At 45.0% G+C, this 25,584-nt stretch overlaps 1 long non-coding RNA gene across 1 annotated transcript in view; it reads left to right on the forward strand.

The window, feature by feature from the left end:
- Positions 1-22,718, forward strand: part of LOC121821305 (uncharacterized) — a 33,894-nt gene extending 11,176 nt beyond the window's left edge. The window contains exons 3-4 of the long non-coding RNA XR_013043336.1: positions 14,117-14,286; positions 17,006-22,718. This is a non-coding gene — a long non-coding RNA (uncharacterized LOC121821305). The remainder of the gene's footprint in view (positions 1-14,116; positions 14,287-17,005) is intronic.
- The last annotated feature ends 2,866 nt before the right edge of the window (positions 22,719-25,584 follow it).

The raw sequence follows: 25,584 nt of genomic DNA on the forward strand, positions 1-25,584 counted from the left end.
TGGCTTCTCTTCCAGAGGACCTAAATTTGGTTTCTAGAATCCACGTGGTGGATCCCAACTGTCTGTAACTCCAGTTTCAGGAATGCCCTCTTCTGACCTCCATAGTACACAGACATGCATGCAAGCAAGCCACTTATACATATGAAATTAAAACAAAACAAAACACCCCCCCACAAATAACTAGAGGAGAAAATATTTATACACTATAAATCTGGTACAGATTGATACCTACACTATATAGGAGCTCCTCAGACCCAGTGACAGTGGCAAAACCCAGTTTGATTTAAACAATGGGTAAAAGAGGATGTCTTAGTCAGTATTCTGTTGCTGTGAAGAGACACCATGACCATGGCAATTCTTATAAAGGAAAGCATTTAATTGGGGCTGGCTTACAGTTCAGAGGTTTAGTCCATGATCATCATGGTGGGAAGCATGATGGCACATAGACAGACATGGTGCTGGAGAGGTAGCTGAGAGTTCTACATCTGGATTGGCAGGCTGAACAGGAAGAGACAGAGAGAGAGAGAGAGAGAGAGAGAGAGAGAGAGAGAGAGAGAGAGAGAAAAGACTGGGCCTGGCTAGATTATCCATAACCTCAGAGCCCACCCTCAGTGACATACTTTCTCTAACAAGACCACATCTCCTAATAATGACACTCCCTCTAAGCCTATGGGAGCCATTTTCATTCAAACCATCATAGAGTATAGATGTAACCAACCGTCTTATCAAACAAGAAACACAGAAACAATGCAAAAGAGAAAGCCGAGAGGTCAGAGCTCAGAGCCAAAATCTCACCCTTCCAGGGTGGCCAGGACAAGCTGCCAGCTGCTGCCAGCCACTGCCAGGACAAGCAGCATGTGAAGATACTGATAAGCTACGAGCCGCGTAGCAAGGTATAGATTTGTAGAAATGCGTTACTTTAAGATATAGGAACAGTTAACAGGAGGCCTGCCACGGCCATACAGTTTGTAAGCAATATAAGTCTCTGTGTTTGCTTGGTTGGGTCTGAGCGGCTGTGGGACTGGCGGGAGACAGAGATTTGTCCTGACTGTGGGCAAGGCAGGAAAACTCTAGCTACAATAGAGGATTAGAAAACTTTCCAGAGAAAATATGCAAATGAGCAGTGAGCACATGTAAAGAAGCTCAATGTCATTAATCCTTGGAGAAATTCAATTCAATGCTACAAGGAGGTACATTCCTTAGGATCACTACCCAAAAGAAAATAGAAAAATGATAAGCATTAGAGAAGATGTGCACCTAGCTGGAAGGGATGTAAAAATACAACTGCTGTGAAAAAAAAAAAACAAACCACAATTTCTTAAAAGCTAAAAACAGAATCACCATAGAATGCATTGACTCCACATCTGGATATGTGCCCCAAGTAATCAAAGCAGAGTCTGAAAGAAACACGTTCCCATATTCATAGCTGTGGTATTCATAACTATAAGATGGATGCAATCTAAATTCCCACCAGTGAATGATTAGATAAGCTAAATGTGGTTGGTGTACAGCTATGTGTGTGTGTGTGCACTCACAAACACACAATGGAAGCTTAAGTTTAAAAACAACAGATTCTGGGGCTGGAAAGATGGCTCAGCAGTTAAGAGCCCTGACAACTCATCTAGAGGACCCAGATTTGATTCCCAACACACACATGATAGTTTACAACCATCATAACTCCAGTTCCAGGGAATATGATGCTCTCTAAGGGCCTCCCTGGGTACCAGGCACACATGCTACATAGAAATACATGAAGATAAACACCCTTCTACATAAAATAAAGATAAATAAATCTATTTTTTAAACTGGATTCTAACATATGCAACAAAACATAAAATATTATGCTAAGTGAAACAAACCAGTCACAAAAAAATAAATAGCACATGACTCCGTTTATATGTGCAGTTTAAACATTCCCAACCATAGACACAAAAGTAAGATGGTTGTAGTGGGTAGCCATTCCAGCTTTGATCTGGAAGTTCCAACCCCCATTGAGGCTTCGTTAACTGTCATGCCTACAAGGCAGGGCCTAGAGAGGACCCTGAAGACCCGAGATCTGGATGCACTGGCTCTCTTGGTTCCTGGACCCTGGACACTGGAGGTAGACCGAGCAAAGTTCTCCAGAGAACACTGCCGGACTGCACCATGCCTTTCCCAGACCCTGTTACCTATCCCTTCATTTGTAGGTTACCCCACAAAATAAACCTCTCTTGTAACTATGTGGAGTGGCCTTAATAATTTCACCAATAGATGGTGGATGCCAAGGGTGGGTCTGTGAAAACAGGAATTACTGTTTTGTCTGATTTATAAGATTAAATCTGCCTAGCTCTGCCTATCAAGTGCTGGGATTAAAGGCGTGTACCACCACCACCCAGCTTCTGCTATGGCTTGCTATTAGCTCTGACCCCCAGGCAACTTTATTTATTAACATACAAATAAAATCACATTTCAGTACAAATAAAATATCACTATAGGGAGTAAAGGCTATCTTTGACTTTTTTGCTGGCTTTTGGAACCCTATTCCTCATACTGGGTTTCCTTGCCCAGCTTTAATACAAGGGGAGGTGCTTAGTCTTACTGCAACTTGATATGCCATGTCTTGTTGATGTCCATGGGAGGCCTGCCCTTTTCTGAACAGAAATGGAGGAGGCGTGGATTGGGGGAGGGCCAGATGGGAGGTAAGGGGATGGAATGTGAGGGGAGGAGGGAGGAGAAACTGTGATCAGGATGTAAAATAAAAAAAAAAAAAAAAGATGAAAAGGCTGTGGAAATGATAGCACAACATTGTGAAGGCATTTAATAGCATTAAACACTACACTAAAATGGTTTTCCAAAATAATTTTTGTTGTGAAATTTACAACAAAAGTAACTTTTAAAAGGAACTTACAATAAAAATTAGTAAAGAAAATAAATAATTTTCAGAAGTTCTTAGGTATTTGGGGGAAGGAACATTTAGATTTTGACAATGGACTTATTGTTCGATTAATAGCACAGTTGTGCTAGTTTAAAGTAGCTTTTCATATTGCAATACAGCACCCTAGAGTATGTCCTGGGGCAAGGCACTGGCATCTGAATGTTGCTTGGTTAATAGAAATGCATGGTGTTGCTTCTGCAAATGTACCATGATAGGGTGGGGTGCCATCATTAAAAACAATCGGAGGGCTAGAGAAACAGCTCCGTGGTTAAGAGCAGTGGCTGCTCTTCCCGAAGACCAGGCTTCCATTCCTAGCACTCACATGATGGCTCACACTATCTGTCACTCCAGTGCCAGGGGCTCTGACGCCCTCTTCTGTCCTCCACGGACATTGCAAGCCAGATGAGAACACATGTGGTGTCCAGACATACACAAAGGCAAGATATCCATATTCATCAAATAAAAATACAGGGAATTTTTAAAAATCTGGGTAAAAGGTTAAGAAAATGGCTGAAAGTAGAAATGACTGGCTTCAGAATAGAAAGCTATATGGAATGAATATGATAAAAATACCACCACACTAAGGAAATAGTGCCAGGAGTTTAGAATTCACAAAGAGCTCTACCAAAGAGATTAAGGGAAGAGCCCTCCCTCCTTCCAAAGACTTGGTCACATTTTCCAAATTATTTGAAAGAGAGAAATTAATAAGTGTTATCTTTATTTTGCCCAAATGTAACTTACAGGAACTGGAAGGGTTGGGCCAGGACAATGGGTTGACAGATGAAAACATGCCTTTGATGAAATGAAATCCTAGGTGATTAAAGTCCTGGAAAGATTCCCTGGCCTAGGATGCCCTTTAGTCGTTTGCACACCCAGAGAGAGCAACTGAAAACCAGCTGACCAATACAGCTCAGTACAGAGTTCAGGGGGGCAGCCCAGAAGGATGTAACACAAGGGAAGGACTTTAAAAGAGGCAAGAAAACTCATCACTAGATAAGAACACAGTTAGGTAAAACTGACAAATAACAGTTCCTCACTTAAAGATCGAATCTGAACTCTGAACAGGCTGTGTATGTTAGACGTTTAAAGCTGGCCCAGAACACTTGGGGGTGGGGTGGGGCTGGGTACCATTTCCATTCTGCCTTGCCTGGTGTCTTGATACTTAGGGATGTTCTATGTTGCCCCAAGCCCTTGTTTTAGTCCTGCCTATCTTTCCCTTTGCTGTGGCATCTCCAGTTGTATTCTAGGTTGTTATTTATCCTTCCCCTCAAACCTCTAATCTCATATCTCCTTGGCTTTCAATCAATGCTATCCAAGCCAACATTAGCCAATATTGCTAATGTCCATCTAACTGGGAACTTGAGGGAACCCTTCGAGAGAGAGAGAGAGAGAGAGAGAGAGAGAGAGAGAGAGAGAGAATGAAAATCTCACGAATAATTTCGTATTAACTACATGCTGAAAAAATTTTCCATTTGAATTAGGTTAGACTATATTACTTTGTCCATTTATGCTCAGTTTTTGAAATGTGACTATTAGAGAATGTCTCCTTATATACGTGCCTGGTCTTCTGTTCCTTTGGGGCAGTGAAAAGCAATGCATTAAGCTTTGCTGAATGAATTCAGAAGGTTCCCAGAACATGGCTCTGAAAGCTAAAATTGCTTCTTGCAAATCTTATACCTGCCTGGGTAAGAATGCTGGTATTCCCATGCCACAAGGCTATGAGGGTTCCATCTGAACACTTAGATTAGGGTGAGATGATGCAGTAACAAGCAGGGCGTGTCCAGGGCCTGTGTTGGCACTCTGTCTTCCAGGCAGTAGGCACCGTTTTTCTCTGACAGGCTTTGATGCTGAGGTAATCCCCTCACTGTCGTCTTCTCTTACTACTTGTGGTGATCTGGATGAGAATGGCCCCCATACCTGAATGCTTGTCTCGTATCTGAATGCTTGGTCATATGGGAGTGGACCTGTCCGAAAGGATTACAAGGCCTAGGAGGTGTGACTTCGTTGGAGGAAGGGTGTCACTGGAGGTGGGCTTTGAGGCTTTAAAAGCCCATGAGGACCAGGATGTTGTTCTCAGTTTCTGCTTCAGTGCCATACATGCCACTGTGCTCTCACCATGACGACAGGCTAATCCTTGGAAACTCTAAGCAAGCCCCCAATTAAACGATTTCATTTTATGAATTGCTGTGGTCATGGTGTCTCTTCACAGCGATAGAACAGTGAGTGACTAAGACATTACTTCCATTGTCTATTCTTCAAAATTGCTGACCCTGGAGCTGCCGGTCAAAATCTTCCATGGGCTCGCTGAGGGATACAGATAGCAAGGATCATCCCCAGAGTACTGACTCAGCCCAGCAGACATCCATCTCTTAGATGGCTCTTTTGCACATCTACCTGTGCTTTCTGTTATTCCTGAGATGGCCTTGGCGTCCTGAGCTGTACCACACAGAAAATGCCTCCAATGTGATATGAAAACAGCAGATACTAAAATGAGCCAAAGCCTTTCTTGACTTTGCAGGCTCTGTGTTCTTGAGGAAAGTGTACACATCCCTAGACAACCCTACAGTATGATGAAGCAGTAATTCCTAGATCATCCTGATTTCCTGGTCTGCTCTCCTCAGGTCTTTCAAAAAGGAGTAATTTTGGATATAAATGGCAGTTCCCAGGCCTTGAAACTTCCTCTGACTGTGCCTTTCAGTATTCTATACACCAGCTGCATGTGAGTGTCCAGTATGCCCGGAATAATGTGAGAACATTTCCAGAGTGTGCGTGTGGCATGAAAGAATCTACCCGCTACTCATTCCAAGCTCTGTAATGGTTTGCAGTCTGGCTTTGCAGTCGTGGGTCAGAAATTCAGGTCAACTTGTGAGCAAACTTTAGATATTAGAGGAGATGAAAGGTTCATTTTCTTTTGCCTTGTCTGAGGGTTTGTTGGTGGTAATGGTCCATGTAAGGAATGATGGCATGTCTCTAAGATCTATAACATGAAAGAGTGCCCAGTGCAGTCTTCCTGCTGAATGCAAGAGAATAGTTTTCACCTTAGACTTAAGCAGAGTCACACAATTGTGAGGGCAGATGACACACTGATTCAGGATGACCAGTGCAGAGGTCTGTTGTGATTCTGGGGAGGATTCATGCTTTCTCAGAAGACCTCAATGTGCTGCTTCAAGTTTGAGAGTCAAATTGAGTGCTGGATTGTCCAAATGGCTATTAGATGCAAAGTATAAAAAAAAAATTTCCTTGCCTTATTATAAATTCAGTGATTTACCACTTGGATTCATGCATGTGTGTATATGTGTGTGTATGCATGCATGTATCTGTGTTCATGGGTATGCACAAACACACACGTATGTGCATATGTCTGTGTACCTGTGAATGTTCCTATGCATATGTATGTGTGTGCATGCAGCATGTGCACGTGTGTGTGTGTGTGTGTGTGTGTGTGTGTGTGTGTGCGCACATGCATGGTGCATGCACTAACCTAGGTGCTATGAGGCCAGAGGAGGATGTTAGGTGTCCTACTCTGCAACTCTCCACCATATCCCTCTTGAGACACGATCTCTCACTAAACCTGGAGCTTGTACCTTTTCAGATGTGGCTAACCAGTAAGCCCTAGCTATCCTCTTGTCCCTGCCACTCATAGAACTGGGCTTACAGGCATGTATGGCCATGACCCACTTTTTATGTGAGTCCTGGGAATCCCAACTGAGGCAGAAGTCATGCTTGTGTAGCAAGTACTTTACGCATTGAACTGTTCCCCTAGCACCTGTCACTGGGACTCTCAAGGCAACTAGAGAGTTTGTGACATAAAGAAATGAAAATGTTCCAGGAAAAAAAATCAATAACCATTATTATGTATATACTCACTCATCAATATGTAAGTACCTAGTGGAATGCAAGGCCCTGGGAAGCATGCATAGACTCTCCTTCAGGTAGGTCTGATCTAGAGGCAATATAAAATAGTGCAGAGAGGGAGCTGGAGAGGTGGCTCAGTGGTTAAGAGCACTGGCTGCTCTTCCAGAGGACCCAGGTTCAATTCCCAGCATCCATAGCTCAAAACTCTTTGTAACTCTAATTCCACACAGACATACATGCAGGCAAAATACCAATGTCATTATATATATATCACATATATATATATATATCACATATATACATATAAACACACACACATATAACACACACACACACACACACACACACACACACACACACACACACACACACACATTGCAGTGAAAATCCAACAGAGGTATGTACCACATAAAGGCCACCAGAGCACAGAGTCTGATGGCATTATTTCACATGGGAATGAAATCACTTCAACCCAAGTAGACTTCAAGGAGGGATGGGCTTTGCCCCAGTCATAAAATATAGGTTTCAACCAGGAAGTAATGAGGAATTAGCAGAAGAAAGGAAAGAGCATGTTTATCTACAGGGTGGTGGGAAACCATAGCTGATACAGGGAGTGTCCTGCGGAATATTACTTTACCTGTGTAAAGGTATCTTACATTTGGTTATGCTGCATTTGTTTAACAATGTAAGGAAAATAAATGTGTGTGTTTAAATGTGTAAAGATGTGCTGCATTTGTTTCCTAAGACACCTGGTTGGTCTAATAAAAAGCTGAATGATCAATAGCTAGTCAGGAGGGGGATAGGTGGGGCTGCTGGGCAGGAGAATAAACAGGAGAGAAGGAAGAGAAGAAGAAAGAAGAGAAAGAGGAGAAAGAGGAGAAAGAGAAGGATATGGCCAGGGCAAGATGCCAGGCAGCTGCCAGCCAGCCAGACATGAGAAGCAGTAAGAGTAGGACACACAGAAGGAAAGAAAGGTAAAAAGCCTCAAGGCAAAGGGTGCACAAAGAGAAACAGGTGGATGTAGGTTAAAGAAAAAAAGCTAGCCAGAAACGAGCCTAAGCTAGGTCAAGCTTTCATAAGTAAGAACAAGTCTCCATGCCATGATTTAGGAGCTGGTTGGTGGCCCAAAAGGAAAAGGTATGGGGTCAGGGAGGAAGGGGGAAAGTCAAAGTTTACTAATCCTGTATTAAACCGAGTGATTTTATTTACTGATTAATGACGGTTAGACAAGAGGCAAGAAACAATGCATGCCACTCTAACAATAATATAATATAATGTTATTTGTATGTATGCTTCAGGACTGTCCATTTGACTCTGGTCAACTGGCTGGTGTGCTCTTTCCTGTAGAGGACCATCTCTCCCACACCCAGACTTCTTTAGTGGCCTCTAGTCCTTTGTGTAGGGCTGAGGTCCTGTTCACTTAGGCACGTCCATTGGCGGTGTTCTTGTTCAGCTCACATTTGGGTAGCCATGGTGGCAAGACGTTATGGGGATAGCTAATTAATGAAAACAGAGGCCATGGATTTGAAGGAGAGCAGGGAGGGGGATATGGGAAGGTACAAAGGGAAGGCAGAAATGTTGCAAATATTTTATAATCTCAAAAGTAAAAAATAAAATAAATACATTACAATAAATTATGTATTTAAGATTTTATGTAAACAGAACACTCAGATTCCAGGGACATCTAATTAACTTAAAGACCAGGTTGTTAGGTTAAAAGAACCAAGTAGTGTTTGGGGAGCCTAACTACAATAGGGTGCCTAACAGAGGCTAATTCTTACAGGAAATGCTTTAGGTTTATAGTATAATTGACTGAAAGTTTAGATTTGAGCTTCTTTCAGATATGGGTTCGTGTCCTGTTCCAAAGCCCATTAGATCCAAGACTTTTCAACATATTACCTTATCTAAGACCCAGTTTCATGTGGAAAGTGGTGATATGACATCTGTCCTATTGTGAGAACAACCATGATAATAAACACTAAGTACGAAAATGCCTGAGAAGTGCCTAGCTATTGTGTCAGAGTATAGAGAGGATGTTGGCTGCGATCGGTACTGCCATTGTTGAGCAGACTCTGGGCCCAATTAGAGGTGACCACTCCTTTCATCTAAATTTAGGTTTGGACAGAGTAAGTAAATATGTCAGAGCCTGCTTTCATACCAGACATGGATGCTGTCTGTAACATCCTTAACAACATGCTTAAGGGCTGCCACCCTATCCTTATAGCATAGAATAGCCTGGATCATGAGAATATTTGATCTTAAGTACCTAAAGATTTGAAGTGTTAAAATCAGAAACCCACACAAGACTAATTCTATTCTGTCCCCAGTGCTGTGTTGAGGCTTGAAAGGGCTTGAGGGTGAGTCCTATATGAATTAGCTATGAGCACCAGGGCCAGGCTGAAACAGCATGGCCTGAGTAAATGAGATATTGAATGAGATTGAAATAATGGGGAGATGGCTTAGGCAACTGGCTAAGGCAAAAGGCACAAACTGAAGCTTATTGGGAAAAGCATTAGAATTCACAGCTGTTAGGAGACAAGGAAAATAAAAGAGTTGTTCTTACTGAGTTGTTCTCAGTAGTGGATGGCCCCAACTGAACCCTGAGGTTGGATACTGCAGCCAGTTCTTTAAGCAAGCCTGGGATATAAGGAGCGTTCCTAAGGATCGGCGAAGAAATGTGGTGAGCAGATATTGAACAGGTTAACCAGGGTGTGGTCGTCACTAAACCCTCCTGTACACTCCTCTGTGCTCTCTTTCAAATGCATGCCCTCATTTTTCCTTAAGTAGTGTTACATACATACATATTCCTAAATACTAAGTATGTCCCTACAACCTGCTCAGTCTGTATGTTACTGGTATGTGTATGTTTTCTGGTTCTTTTTAAAAACAGTACCCATGTTTCCTTTGTCCTTAACCTCATACACGCTTTTATTCTTGAAAAACTGTTCTTCTTGCTCAGTTTCCAGTATAATGCAGGCTAGAGGTGGCTAGACATGCCAATGCCGCTGTTAAACACTGTGTGTTTTTGAAGTTTCCTTTGGTGAGTTCATTAGCCCTTTATCTTTAAACTCGGTGCAACTACAGTCTCAGAGCAAGGACGGAATATAGATAAGTTCTTTGCCCCACTGTAACACAAACGTTCACTTGTCGAATTTCTTTTTTTCTTTTTTTCTTTTCTCGAGACAGGGTTTCTCTGTGTAGTTTTGGTGCCTGTCCTGGATCTCGCTCTGTAGACCAGGCTAGCACACGTGTGCTCAGTCTTACTTCTTTGCTGCATCTCTTACTTTTCTTCCACCTGTCTCTGGTCCCCATGGCTCCCTACAGCCAACCTTATGCCTCTAGGGCTTTCCCTAGCAAACCAGAGAGCTTCTAGAATGACATAGAATTGAAAAGAGGGTGAGATGGAACACAAAGATTTCCCCGGACCTGAGATGTCATTCTTAGATGTTCAGCAAAGTATTTTGGGTTTGATAAAACTTATTTTTAAGTGCCTTGGAACACTGTGACTGTAAATAAGAACCCAACGCACCCGTTATTCATTAATGTTTGTTTCCCTGCTGATTCTTCCTACTAAACATCGAACAACACATTTTTTAAGTGCTAGTGAGAAAGAGGTAACTCAGACACAATCTTCGCACAAGGAATTTGTAGTCAAAGAAACTTCCAGCATTTATTCATGCTTGCTTAGTGACCTGTATGTGTTAATTCAGTTGTTTTGTTTTAATATACTGTATAGACCTAGCAGTAGCTGAGGTTTCTAGTACAAGAAAGGAGGTAGGAAGGGCCATGCCTGCATCTGAGGGGTAACACCAGGAATAGGAGGAGGGGACAGAAGGAAGGAAGGAAGGGAGTGGGGCAGGGAGCTGTTCCAGGCCTGAGGGTGGGGGGTGCAGGGGAGAGTGTGCCCTGGCTTCTTTCCAGGTGCTGGGCCATTGGCTACCCCTCCACATGCACACCCATGCCCAAAACTCCTTTGCCCAGCTTCTGTTTTTCCAGCTAGGGTTGAGCCAATTGACTTCTCAGAGGGCAAAGTATTCCACCCTGGTCCCCTGCTCTGAACCCACAGGTCTTGGCAAGGGCTAAGGCAGGGTCTTAGTAATTCCCAAGCAGAGAAACTTGGAAAGCAGGGTCCAGACATTGATGAACATGTCTCAGGCCTATAATTAGTAGTATAATCATAAGTCACATGACTTTGAACTCTCAGTTGTTCTCAGCATGATGAAGACAGAGTACCTAGGCTACTGTGTTATTATCAGAATTAGATAAATTAATGTCATAGAGCAAATAGTTCATGCTGAGAAAGGGGGTAGCTGGCATCTACCTCAGTGACCCAGAAATGCGCCCTTTAATTACTCAAGCATTTAACTAAACCCAAATACCCAAAACTGTTGTTCATCATCACTAGTACATTGCTACAAACTCATCAGAATAAGCAGCTCCTCCAAATCACCTTGAACATACAGTTCTTAGAAAACGGAAAACAGTGTCTCTGTTTTTGTAAACCAGGTGCGACTGTGAGATGATGAGTCTGGGTTTCTTTACTTTGTAGACGTCAGCAGGTGTCTCCACACATTCCAGGACCGGGTTCTGGAGATGACCTATTAACAGGAGAATCTGTTAGCAGGAGCCACTTTTCATCATGTGGGTTAGGAATTAATTTCTAGTAACCAATGTACTACAGGGGAGAAACAGGTTTTGGTTTTGTTTTGTTTTATCGTTCTGACTCTAGTGAGTAGAAGTTTTCAACCCACCAGTGCCCTTAGTTCTAATGCTCTGACTACCAATTCCTGTCGTAGCAAATACTCAGAGAGCCGAGTGCCAGGCACTGACCTAAGTGTTCGCATTTGACTCATGCAGCAGCCAGAAACAGTGCTGAGAGCGCTGTGTTCCGAGCTGTGTTTCACAAACAGGGGACCAGGGCACGCACATGCCGAGAAGCCAACCTATAGCCAAACAGCTAGGGAAGGAGCTGGCTCCCCAGTAAGGCACCGGCTCCTGCGGGCAGACAGCTGCCCCTACTAGACATTGCTCCTCCTACCATTTGAACGGAAAACACAGAGTCAGATTTTCCTGTCTTCATGGAAAGATTATGAAGTTTCCTTTTTCTCATTAAACAACTCATTTTCGGAGACCAGATGGCTTGGTGGTTAAGAACACTGACTGCTCTTCCAGAGGACCCAGGTTCCATTTCCAGCACTCACATGGTAGCTCACATGTCTGTAACTCAAGTCCCAGGGGATCCAACATCCTCTTCTGGCCCAACATGTATGTGGTACATAGACATACAGGCAGGCAAAACATCCATACACATTATAAATAAATAAATAGATCGATAGACAAATAAGATAGTAGATAGATAGATAGATAGATAGTTAAGTAAAATTTTAAGGAATGTCTTGTCATAGTTTTATTAGATTCATTTTACATGCAAAATATTAAAGTTAACTTTCTTATGGTTTCTTTTTTTCATTTTGGTATCTTTGTGATTACTGTCTATTTGTAGCAGTACTATTGACTGTAGACGTCAAATGAATGTAAAGTTTACTTTTGTTTCTCTTCTTTCTTTTTAATTGCAGCGCTCAGGATTGAATTCTGGGCCTTGAGCATGCTAAACAAGCACTTCACCACCGTGTTCCATTCCAGCCTTTTAAAATTAACTTCTAAAGCACGTTAGTTGTGTGTGTGTATGTGTAAGGAAAGTGCTGAAGTTATGGTCAACCAAGTCAGAGGTCTATGACTGAAGGCTTGCTGAGGACCATGGAGCTGAAACAAGTGCACTCTCTGCTGAGTGAGCTGGGCTTTGCCTGCCAAAGTGTAAGGAGAAGGTGATAGAAAGGTCATTGGCCAAACTGGCAGCAAACCTAAGCGACAAGAAAATGGACAACTGGAGGGCCAGCAGAGGGACAATCAGAGGGCAAGGATGTATGAAAGAGAGAAGTGTGGGGGTGTCCTGGTGTCTTAGCTAGGGTTTCTATTGCCATGAAGAGACACCATGACCATGGCAACTCTTATAAGGGAAATGTTTAATTGTGGTGTCTTAGTTACAATTCAGAGGTTTAGTCCAGTATTGTCATGGTGGGAAGCAAGGCAGATATGATGTTGGAGAAGGAGCTGAGAGTTCTTACATCTTGACTCACAAGTAACAGGAAGTGGTCTGTCTCACTGAGCTTGACTTGAGCATATGTGAGACCTCAAAGCCCACCTCCACAGTGACACACTTCCTCCAATAAGGCCACACCTACTCCAACAAGGTCACATCTACTCCAACAAGGTCACACCTACTCCAACAAGGCCACACCTACTCCAACAAAGCCACACCTACTTCAATAAGGCCACACCTACTCCAAAAAGACCACACCTACTCCAACAAGGCCACACCTACTCCAACAAGGCCACACCTCCCATTAGTGCCACTGCCTTGGGGGGCATTTTCTTTCAAAGCACTGTACCCAGCATCCCACAAGCTGCTAGACACTCATGGTTCCTCTGTGTTCCTCCATAGGGTCAGCCCTATGCAACTGGAAAAGACACCACAGTTTCACCCTCGGAAGCTCAGTTTTCACACTTGACCTGCAGAAGCCCTGTCTGATCGCTGACACGTGTGTTTAACACAGGAGTGTTTCCTCTCCAGTTATCCTGAGCTGTCCCGGCTGCAGCCCCATAGTCCGTGGCTCCTTAGGAGCTGAAAACACAGCTTTAGAAGTGGGGTGGGAGCACTAGAACAAATGGTTTTGAGTGTGGTGCTTGATGAATTGACATAAAAATCTCTGGCTGAATGTTGCCTTAAAATTCTGCTTGCCAGGGAGGGGGGGGTGGGGGGGGGAGCGGGATATGAGCTCTCATTTCCAACCTTGACTTGGCTTTGGTTAGCCATGGTAAAAGTTAGAGGGAACGTAGATCCTGCTCCTCTGCTCCCAAGTTCAGAATCTGCCTTGAACTCTGTATTTTCTCCAAATTTAGCTCAAAGGATTACAAAGACTATGCCAATGCTTGCCCTGGGCGATCTGGGCAAGGTGGGCTAATTGCACAACTCTCCCAGGCATGTCCAACCTGTGGCCCTCAGGCTGCATGCGTTCTAATACAGCAGTGAGTGTGGCCCATCACATTACAGACTACAATGCCGTGCCACACTGACAAAAGGCTGGACATCCCTGCTTAGTCCAAACAAAATAAATGTGGATCTCAGGCAGCTATGATATGGCAGATGCTTGTGCCTGCTGCCTAACCAATGGCCTTCCGCTAGGCAGCCACTGTGCCTGTAGGTCATGGATGGTTTGTCAGAACAGCCAGCACAGAAGTCTAAGCATTTCCTCTACCCTTCTTTCTGTCTTTCACTCAAATTCTCAGGATGGGGCCCACGGCACCTTCCCAGGGAGCTCTGTCCAGGTATAGGCATTGGCTAGAGTTCTCCGCAACCTGCAGAGCCAACAGCTTAGAGATGTGAAAAGAGGACTCTCTTCCAGGGCCCGAAAGAACAGCCATTGTCTACCCAGCTCTACTCTGCCATAGAACCTCAGGTGAGACACATTAGCTAGCTCGTGGGCCTCGGTTTCTCATCCAAAACATGGCTGCTGTTCAGCCACTTAAAGGTCCCCCTTGGATTACAAAAAAATCATGATTTTTCTCCCTTTGTTGACACAAGATATGAGTTACAGGTCTCAGGCCCTTTCTTGACAGCAAGTTTTAGTGCTGGGGAAGATGGAAGGGATGGTGACCTAGGATGAGGAAGCTCTGTTGTCACCAATGCGTAAAGACAGCGGACCTGGATGAGCACCAAAAGCAAGCCCACCCCAGCTCCCCTCCCAATCCTTTGGAGGCCAGCCTCACATTCTGTACTCCTCAGTCACCTCGCTTCAGTTCTTCTGGGACATTTGATGTAGGCAAAGTGACTCCATCTCCCTCTAGGGGTAAACATAGCCGTGGCTTTAATTATTAACATTTCAATGTCGTTATTGAAAACATTTATTTTAATACTACTGTAATAAGATGGAAAATTTTCATGGATGGCCCTGCAGCCAATTTCTTATCTGCTGCCGCCAAGATAAAGACAGGAAAGAACAAAGCTGAAGGAGGCAGCGGGGATGAAGACAGCAGCTAGAGACCAGTTAGGCAACTCGGGGGCAGGGACCCCCAAAGCAACAGTTTTAGGTATATTACTACTGTAGGCCAGGAATGCCAGGAGAGAACTCTAGTTCCTAGTTCCTCGTTATGGCTTCTCCCAATGAGTACTTCTGCCTAGAAGCTGTATGTAAGGGCTGGACTGAAAACCCTCCCCTAGACACTGTCCCTCTGGTGAACAGCTTTAAAAGTGATCCAGGTTTTCACAGTGGACATGGGTAATATCTACACCATAATACAATTTCAGCTCATCTCTTAAAAGATTTTAGGGTCCCTGCTCCTGAGGGGACTGTTTCAATGTTTCAGTAACCTTCAAGGCCACTGAAGCTTTAGATCCCATCTCCCCTTTCCCTGGGAGGTACCAGCTTTTCCACTCTTTACAGTTGGTTCAACAACAACAACAACAACAACAACAATAGAATATCTCCGGCCCTGGGTGGAGAGGTCACCTTCTGGTGTGTTCCGAAGCTTAGGGCATTCCATACTAGTGTCTCCTTAACAGCTAATCCAGTTGGGCCTGTCAGTCAGCTAGCCAGAAAGACCATGCCTCAGAAAGACCCACTAAGAAGATGGGAAGAATAATTATCCTTTAATGAGAGAATGTACTTTGTTGTCCCTAAAATCATGCCTCCTTGTGGTCACTTAAGGAGCTGCACCCTGAGAAATAGCCTTTCCTTTTCTCTTTCCCATCTTTGTCTTTTGGATACCGGGGGCCTCAGCGTGTTTTCTCCGGCACTTAGCGTCTCCCCGTGTTCTCTGAAGCTCCTCCCCTTCCCCATAGCTGCCTCGTAGTGGCTTCATGACCTCCATTGCTGAATGTGCCGACCTAGCTCAGAGACCTAGCTCCTCCCTCCTCTCTGCCATGTCTTTCTTCCACAGCTGCCAGGACTCACTGCTCGTCTACTCTGTTGTTTTCTCTCAAACTCTCTCAAAATCGCCTTCAAGCTTTTTACTGAGTCCATTTAAAAATGTTTTTTATTGATGAGACTAGGACTCAAAGAAGGACCCCCAATTTTCCTAGTAACACCAGGAGCCCCAATAACCACTATTTAAAAAGATTCTTTTACGTGCACGACCTACACTTATCACTGCTATTGCATCTAAAAATGTTCTTTTTGGCCGGGCGGTGGTGGCGCATGCCTTTAATCCCAGCACTCGGGAGGCAGAGCCAGGCGGATCTCTGTGAGTTCGAAGCCAGCCTGGGCTACCAAGTGAGTTCCAGGAAAAGGCGCAAAGCTACACAGAGAAACCCTGTCTCGAAAAACCAAAAAAGAAAAAAAAAAAAGTTCTTTTTGATTTCCTTAACTCATTCTACGTGAGTGAGTGGTTTTGCCTGTATATGTGTATGTGTGCCAGGTCTGTGCTGGTGTCCACAGAGGTCAGAAGAAAGACAGCATCAGATCCCCTAAGACTGGAGTTACAGGGGTGCCAGTGAGGGCTGTGAGCTAGACAGACTCCCTGCTGGCTAGACAGATAGGGAGGCGGCCATGACTAGGTGACAAAGATGTGAACTTCTGAGAAGACCAGGTTCTGCCTCTGTCTCCCGACCAGAGACAGAAGTCTGGCAGTTTAAAACAAAGGCCGTGTGGGCATTTTCTCCTGCTAGTAGGCCCTTTGCTGATGGATGGGCTCAGTGAGTTCAAGACCCGAGCAGGACACAGTTATGCTACAGTTGTTGGCTAGTCAGCCACCCTGTCTTCCTTCAGACTGACCAACCCTAAATGAGGGGTGGAGGACCCTTCAGAGACTTAGCTCCAACCCTCTAGAAGAGACTGGATTTTCGGGTTCCTGGACCCCCCTCCACAAAGTGAAGGGTCTTTCTCCACTGTGTGTCTTTCCCTGTGTGTCTGCTTCATGTGTGTGTTTCCTCATGCCCGATACATGTCTTTCTTCAACTGCTGAGTCCGTGTGCTGTGTTCAGGATTTCTCTGCTGCTACCTGTCCAGCTGGAGATTTCCCCCTCACCTTTTAATTCTTTAACTAGCAGAGGAAATGAATCCCATGTAGAATCCTGAAGATAACACTTATGCCAATGTGGCTGCTGGGAACGAAATCCAGGACTTTGGTCCCCAGCAAGAGCAACAAGTGCTTAACTCTGAGCTTTCTCTCTGGTCCTAGCTTTCCAGCGTTTTTCAAATCTCAGTTTGAAAGAAAATGAGGAAGAGGAGCCAGAGTGTAGACTGAGAACCCTGGTGTTTACTGCTTAAAGGAACCAGAAGTTCATGGCAGCCTGGCTGGACTGAGAAAAACCTGCTCAGCTTAGGAAAAAACCCAGCAGCAGCAAAAAACATGTTCGATCTGGCCAGAGCTCCAGGGGCTGTACCACCCCCATCAGGCCACCCTCCTAGGGCCTGTTCCACACTGGCAACTCAGAGACGCAGCACTCAGTCTCCGGGCAGCAATTCTCCTGAGGCACATGGTCCCTGAAAGCCAGCTCTGCAGACTTTTCTCGGCACCCAGCAGACGTTAGGCCACGTGCAAGAGAGAGAAGGAGGGCAGGAGGAAGACGGCTCTGCTGGCTGGCCTTGGCCCCTGAAGAAAACAAGCCGTGGCAGGGGAGAAACATACTGTTCCCTACAATCTGATCAACTGTAAACCTCTGGCCTGCACACCCGGATGCCGAGGCCCAGGGGCGAAACTGATTAGACAGGCAGGAAAGAGGAGCGAGAGACTGTTCCTGGGCAGATGAGAAACACGTTGTGAGGAAGGGGGGTACCGTGAGTGTGTGTGTGTGTGTGTGTGTGTGTGTGTGTGTGTGTGTGTGTGTGTGTGTGTGTGCGCGCGCACGCGCGCGCACACGCGCTCAGTTGGAGGCTGTGTGGGTGTGGGGCACAGGCTGCCCCTAGGAGAGGGCAGATGCATAATACTCTGTTTGTGCACTGAGATCCCAGCTCCTGGGGTGGCCTCTGGCAACTGCTGAGGCCTCACAGTGAGAAATCTGGAACAACAAAGGCTGGAGGACAAAAAGGTCTCTGGCCGGAGGGGCTGCTGCCTTTCACAGGGCCAAGAGCTTCACTTCTGAGGGACGCAGGACAACCAAAGAGTAGACGAGGGGGCTGAGAAGTGAACAGAGTCAAGGTAGGGAACTTCGGAAGGCTGGGGATGTGCTGGTTGCCAGGCACAGGACGAGGCTCTTACATATGGGGTCACAGTATGGAATTTTCACTCAATCGTAAAACGGGAAGCAAACAGCTCATTCCCTTCCCCCAGGTCATTGACGCCTAAGGTTGCCTAATATAGCACCAGGACCATTTATTCAAAAAAGTCAACCAGAAGCCAGCTGGGGAATTTGGTCACTGTGCAGCAGGAGAGCAGGCACTTTAATTTACAACTCAGACAAGGGATGATGTTCAGGGATGTGAAGACCAAAGTACTCTTCAAGCCTTTGCCTCCCACGCGTGGGACGGAAGGACCTGGTGGGCGCCTGTCACCCTGGCGGTCATCACTTCCCGCGGCCTTCTACTCTAGCGCCACCTGCTGGCTCTGACTGCTAATCCGCGTTTGACCTGGCTGGGAATTTCTGGTTCTCAGCAACACAGGTCACTCGGCCCAGGTTTGCAGTACCGGGGTCTCTACATCACCCATCTTTCACGTTTCTTCAGCTTTTTTTTTTTTTTTGCAAGGCCAGACTTTTATTCATGAACAAAACCCAGCAAAGGCTAAATATTTCTAAACGTATAATACATCCCTCATTTGAAAGGCCACACTTGAGGCAATTTTTAGAACCCATTATTTGAAATATACAGAAACACTATTATAAAAAAACAGAATCTAAAAATGACTATTAAATAATACAAAAATATTTTAAATAAGTCAATATTATCGATCTATTTATTATTTATTATAATGTGATCACTATTATTTCAATATGTTATCAGTTTTGTGTATAGATATCATCTAGGAGCACTTTATATTTTCATGGAGGATTTTTAAATTTTATTTTATTTTAAAGACAGGGTCTCATTGTTCTGGCTTCCTGTTTCTTCTACATCTTCTTTTCAGCCGAATCTTTTCCCCCATGATTCTCTTTCCTTTTAAATTATGAAATTCCATTGATCTTTGTTGTTGCTTCCTTGCCTTTTTAGTTTATTTATTCATTTGTGGAGGCATGTGCATGCCACGGTGTGTATGGAGGTAAAAGGGCAGCTGGTTTTCTCCTGTCACCGTGTGAAGTCCAGGGGTTGAGCTGGCCCACAAGACCTTTACCTCCTGAGCCATCTGGAGAATCCCCTTCCCCACTCTTCTCCAGGATCTTTCTACCTCCTTCCTTCCAGATGTTTCGGAAGGCTTGGTTTGGCCCTGTGTGAGAAGCTCAATGTGGACCCCCGCTCAGCCTGTGCTTCTCACCGATACCCCATCAGTGACCACACCCAAGGACCGTGTTTGGGGACATTGGTGCCATCTAGTCATGTGCCAAGGCCCTTGCTTGCCTGAGAGTCCTCCTTGAGAATGTAGAGAAGTCCCGTTTTCTGGTTTTGACCAGGATGCTCCAGGTCACAATCCAGTGTCCACCCTCGGAATCTGACCAATCATGGAGGGAAAGTTGGCCTCAGGGCTAGTGGGTGTTGAGGGGGAGCTTGAGTGAGAAGAGTTTTCTCAAGATGGTTGGGGTAAATGTTCCTTGCAAGGCAGGAGGTCTGTGAAGGACAGAACCAGAGAGGAAGGGTCAGCAGATACAGGGCCTAGCAGATAAAGATGCTGGAGAGACAGAAGAGATTATTAAATGTTTTCAGTCCTTTTCTACTGTTCCACTGGAGAGTTTGTTATACTTGCAGCAATGTAGAATGTCCCCCACGGGCTCATGTATTTGAATACTTAGTCCCCTGCTGGTGACACTCTTTTGGGAGGTTCTAGAACCTTTCAGTTCAGGAAGCCTACCTGGCAGGTAGAGGGCTTCGAGGGCAGAGCTTACCTGGTCCCAGCTGGTTCGCTGATTCACTGAGATGTTACAATTTGAGTTACCCACTGCTCCGCCTTCCCGACCATGGTAGAATGTGTCCCTCAAGCCATGAGCCACAAGAAATCCCTGCTCTGCTGTTTCTGTCAGGTATTCCGTCACAGCAATGAGGAAAGAAACTAACGCAGTGTTGATTTCAAAACCCGGATGTAGGAAGTAGACAAATGGAGGCAGGCTCAACACATGTCAATCATAGTTATGATTCTAAGCACCAACATGGCACTTGAGACAGAGATCATGGAAGATATTCATTGGCATGAAAAGTGGCCATAAGCTCAATATACTCAAGGTGGATTTTCTTCTGTCCAGGCTAATTAAATAAGGTGTCAGTTTGGATGAGGGGAACACCAGGTCAGTGCTGGTATGAGCACTGGAGTGTCCTGTTTTGTAGAATCACCTGGAGGGCCAGGTTAGTTTTCAGATGGACATTCTGTCCATTTAATTCAAAACGTGTCTAGGAATGAAAAGCAACTGAACCATGGAGGAAAGAAATTGGCAAGTTAACTACAGAAGTACTTGAATTTTGGCCTCAAGGAAAGAACATTTCTCACCCTAGTAGCCCAGGTACAGTCTTCCTTGGTTAGCGCCCACCTACTGGCAGAAGACCAACTCTCATGATGAAATAAAACACACACATAAAAAAATGGTGTCTGGCTTTAAGACTTCAGCTCAGTGTAGAATCTATACTGATCAGTACTATAGATAAGGATGACCTTGGTAAGTCTCAGGGCAATTCAACAAAATCAACTGTCCTAGGGCGCATGGACCAGGGGATGAGGCAACAAATGGGTTCCTTTACAGGCCTGGGAGCTGAGGTTTGTCTTAGAAGAGATGGGCCACACATCAGAGAAAATGGCGGCAGTCGTGGGAGCGGAAAAGTCAGTCCTGCTGAGCACCCACAGTTTCTCAGGGTCTCCTCCATTGTCAGCTCTTCTGAGGAGCTAGAGCTGCAGAATTTGAGCGTCCACTTTTTCCTTAAGCTTCTTCTTGCCTCTCTCTAGTCCCACATATTGTCTAGTCTCTGTATCTGGGCCTTTCACAGGAGCTAACTAGGCTGTACTTTCACTTATTAGCACCGTCTGTAGGGAGACCTTCCCCCCTCCTTTTTAATAATGTGTAGCCCAGGCTGGCCTTGAATTTATAATCCTCCTTGCCTCAGCCCTCCAAGTGCTAGGATTATAGGTAAGCCACCACGCCTGGCTATAGATACCCATTGAGCAGCTAGGAGAACACCCTGCTTACCTCCTGCCATTATTCTGTCTTGGTGCCAGCACCTAGCCCTCACATCTTAGAGTTGTACTTCTCGCCCTTGCTGGCCCAGCTTCCAACATTTGTGGTACCCAAACCTCCCAGGCTCTGGACTTTGCCTTTTCTCTCTGCCTGTTTGCTGCTCCGGTGCTGAGACAGAGAATTGGGCTGCCCTCAACTCTGCCCCCTGAGTACCTGCTGCCCTTTCAGGTCCAGCATTAAATCAGGGTGAGTCATCTCAGCATCACCCTCTCTGTGAGTCTCCGGTGAGCCCCATCCCTTTCCTTCCCTCATCTCAACACTGAACTTACCGTTTTCTGTTCTTGACCTACCCCAAACCTCTATACCATTCCCAACTTGCAAACACTTGGTGACACACTGGGACTGCTGTGGACTTTGGGGGTGAAAGAAAAGGTGGCTGTGGACTCACCTGCCTGGAGGGTTTCTATCTGTAAACGTCCTTGGTATGGAAAGACGAGGCGCCGTTAATGTACTGTAGAAAATACCCCCAGAACACATTCATCTTTCCAAAATCCAAATAAGCTCATGCTTCTTCAGTGATGCTTCTGTCTTTGCATTAATTTAAGAAATCTAGATATTCAGAGCACATAGCACAGAGCCGTGGCTTCTTTCTGGAGTCAAGCCTGCAAGTTTCCCCTTGAAGTCCCTCTTCAGAGATGCTACATTTACGTCGACAGCTTGTGGATGACTTGGATCTTCTGTAGTTTTTCTGTCCCAACCAAATTGATGAGGTTCGGCCTGGGAAGGGAAACTAGGGAGTCTTATAGCATACAAAGTTGAAGTCAATAGGCTTCAAGTAAATGTGACCTGTGATGGTAAGGAAGCATTAGACATCACCTATACAGGCTGTAGTGCTGAGTCAGCATCCAAGACTGTCTGAGATGACATCCCGAGGTATGTCACTACAAGGGAGGTCATTAGTTCCATTTCCCCAATCGATCTACAGTGGCTTCCTGAGTACTGCACTAAAAGAAGTTGTAAGACCTATCCTTGGCTGTGTGAAAGCGAACACAGCGATTGATTAGTGCTGTCTGCCAAGGATAGGACACTCCAGTAGGCAAGAGCCTAGGTGCTTGATTAGTGCTGCCTGCCAAGGATAGGACACTCCAGTAGGCAAGAGCCTAGGTGCTACAGTCAGAGGGCTGGAAACTCTCTTTGTCACTTAGGAGCTCAGTGATATTGAGCAAGCCACCTAATCGCTTCCAGGCTTATTTCTCAGCATTAAACAGCAGGTGGATTATAACATTAGCTTCACAGAGTTGCTGCGAGGGTTGACTGAGGCGATTCATGCCCAGGGCTGAGTACAGTATCTGGCAGAATGCTCCCTGAACTTTAGCTGTTATTTTCATAATTAATAATACCTGGTTCAAGTGTGGATGGGGCAGCTTGCATTCAGCTCATCCAAGGATGGATGAGGTTATGAGTCCCTGTGGCTAATACAATTAAAGGCACTTGTGGAGGTGGTTGGAACTTCCTGGTTTCTAAGATATTAGCAAAAATTGATGCTTATTCTCTCTCTCTCTCTCTCTCTCTCTCTCTCTCTCTCTCTCTCTCTCTCTCTCTCTCACACACACACACACACACACACACACACACACACACACACACACGTATATAAAATGGATGAAAACCAGATGTCCTCATAGGTCAGTCCAGCAGCACAAACTCTCACTATAAGAAAACACTGGTCTTATCTGTCCTTGTAGATTAGGTCCTAATTATTTGTAAGACAGAAAGAATTCCTTGGCTTTCTCTCTTTCAGTTTTCAACTTCATCTTCTGACTTTATCCAACAAATTCCCCGATCCCAAATTCATTATTTTTGGGTCCCTGCACATGCTGTTCCTGCCGAGAATTCTTTCTCTGCGTCGTTGACCGTCTAGACATTGTTTTCCAAACAGTGTGCATAAGGTTGGAATTATTGATCCTTTGACTTTTTGGTTAAACTTCCGGATGGAGTAATCTTGGCCTGGGGTTTCCCTGGAAGATTATTACAGATTTGATTTCTCATGGTTCGAAGATTACTCAGGTTCTATATACATTCTTGAAACACTTAAATTACAGATTTCTTTTTTTTTTTTGTTTTGTTTTGAAAAACGCAACTCAACTGGTGTGACATGTGGTATCTGGTGCTTCGAATGTGCAGCGCCCTCCATATGCTTATGTGGTTTTGTTTGTTTGTTTGTTTAGTTTTCCAAGACAGGGTTTCTCTGTGTAGCTTTGGAGCCAGTCCTGGAACTCACTTTTTAGACTAGGCCAGCCTTGAACTCACAGAGACCTGCCTGACCGCTGGGATTAAAGGCTTGCGCCACCACCACCCAGCTATGCTTATGTGTTTGAACACTCAAGTCTCAAGCAGTTTCTCAGCTAAATCCCACTCCCTGCCATCTTTGTGTTTTGACTATGGACATCATGGTCACGCTCTACTCTCCTGCCTTCCCTGCCACAGTGGGCTGTGTTCCCTTGAACCGTCAGCCAAAACAAACCCTTTGTCCCTTGCGATGTTTCTTGTTGGTATTTAATGTGGTCTCTGGACTATCAAAGTATTGGGAAGAGATACTTCAGTAAAATTACTAAATTTGTGCTTTTGTACAGTTTGGACAAGCTCTAAAGTTGATGCTTGTTTGGGTTCTATAAAGTTATGAGTGGTTAAGGGTTGATGGTGGGAAGTCACCACGTTTGTGGGGCAGACCACTTATTTATCTGCTTCCTCATCAATAGTAGGAAGGGAATTTTAATTGAACAGTTTTCCATCTGGCTGAAGACTCCGTGTCTTGCCTTTGAAGGAATTAGTCGGGTAGGCATTTCCCCAGCACCTTTTCTATTTCACTGGGAGATGGTGGAGAAGTGGCTGTCTTCCTCTGGACTTTATGATGGGATCCATACACTAAAAGATGTTAGTGTTTGTACAAGATTGCACTCCCACCAGCAGTGGAGGAGGAGAGTTCCCCTTGCTCCACATCCTCTCCAATATAAGCAGTCATCAGTGATTTTGTTCTTAGCCATTCTGGCAGGTATGGTATCTCAGAATTGTTTTGATTTGCATTTCCCTGATGGCTAAGGATGTTGAACACTTCTAGGCCCCTTGGATGAGGGTAACAGATGTGTGGCTTGATCTATTTGTGAGTCCCTTGGCAATCGGACATGAACTGGCTGTTTTAGAGCCCATTCTCTATGGTGCCGTGCCCTACTCAGCCTTGATGAAGAGGGTAGGGGCTTGGGCCTGCCCCAACTTGGTATGCCAGCCTGTGTTGACTACCCAAGGGATGCCTTACCTCCTATGAGGAGTGGGTGAGGGTGGGATGGAGGGAGGGGAGGGAAGTGGGAGAAGGGGAGGGAGGGGGAACAGTGGGCAGTATGTAAAATGAGAAAAAATTAAATAAACGAGTAAACCTTAAAAAAAAAAGATGTTAGTGTCATCCATGGATCATAGACTGCCAACTTCTGTACCAATACAGGGAAAGAAATAAACTTCGTCATGTTAAAACCTTTGTACATTTGAGATAGATTTAGCTGCAGGTGATAGAGGTAGTGACAGGCAAGCATTACTTCAAAACCAGCCTGCCATATACATTTCCAAACATTTGCAAGTCCTGTTCTTAACTGTCGAAGGAATCCTGTAACTGCTTCAGGGATGGGCACCAAAGCCTGAGAGCAAATGGCCCAAAAAAACGAGGGTCAGTGGTTAGTCTTCTGCTTCAAACTGCACTTGCTGAGTTTATGGGGAGGAATTTACCTCAAAAGCCAAGGTTTATTGAGAGATAAAGGCTTTTTCCCCCCTCCAACTCTCCATACATCAAGAGCAGTATTCAGGGATCCGCTTGTAAGGTGCCAAAGACCGGGTTGTAGAGCACAGGATTGAGACATGTAGGATTTGACTTGGGATTCCCAACCCCAAGGAGAAAGAAAACTCCAAGCACAGGGTTCAGGGAAGGTAACAGGAGTTCTGATTTGAGCATCCTTATTCTGTCCTGGAGGCTAAAGCCCCCTGGATTCATGGAAGCATGAATTCTGACAACTCAAATACTGCTTCCTTTGGTCTCACTTAGGAAGACTTAGGTCTCTTAAAGCATGGCATCACATTCACCACGGTATAAAAACACATGACTGTAGTTGGTTCTGTTTTCTACTCTTTGGACAGACACCCGTCACTCAGCTCTCAAATAAATATATGGAGACTTATTCTTTCTTACAAATGCCTGGCCTTAGCTTGGCTTGTTTCTAGCCAGCTTTTCTAACTTAAATTGCCCCATTTCTCTTTAGCTACATTTTGCCTTTGGGCTCTTTACCATTCTTTAGTCTATATATCTTTCTTTCCTTCTTACTCCGTGGCTGGCTATGTGGCTGTGTGGCTGGCCCCTGATGTCCTCCTCTCCTCCTTTTCTCGCTCCTCACTCTCTCTTTTTCTGAGCAAAGATTTCTCCTCCTATTTTTTCTCTCTGCCTGCCAGCCCCACCTATTTCCCTCTCCTG

Source organism: Peromyscus maniculatus, chromosome 11 (assembly GCF_049852395.1).
Source record: "Peromyscus maniculatus bairdii isolate BWxNUB_F1_BW_parent chromosome 11, HU_Pman_BW_mat_3.1, whole genome shotgun sequence".
Classification (NCBI taxonomy): Eukaryota; Metazoa; Chordata; class Mammalia; order Rodentia; family Cricetidae; genus Peromyscus; species Peromyscus maniculatus.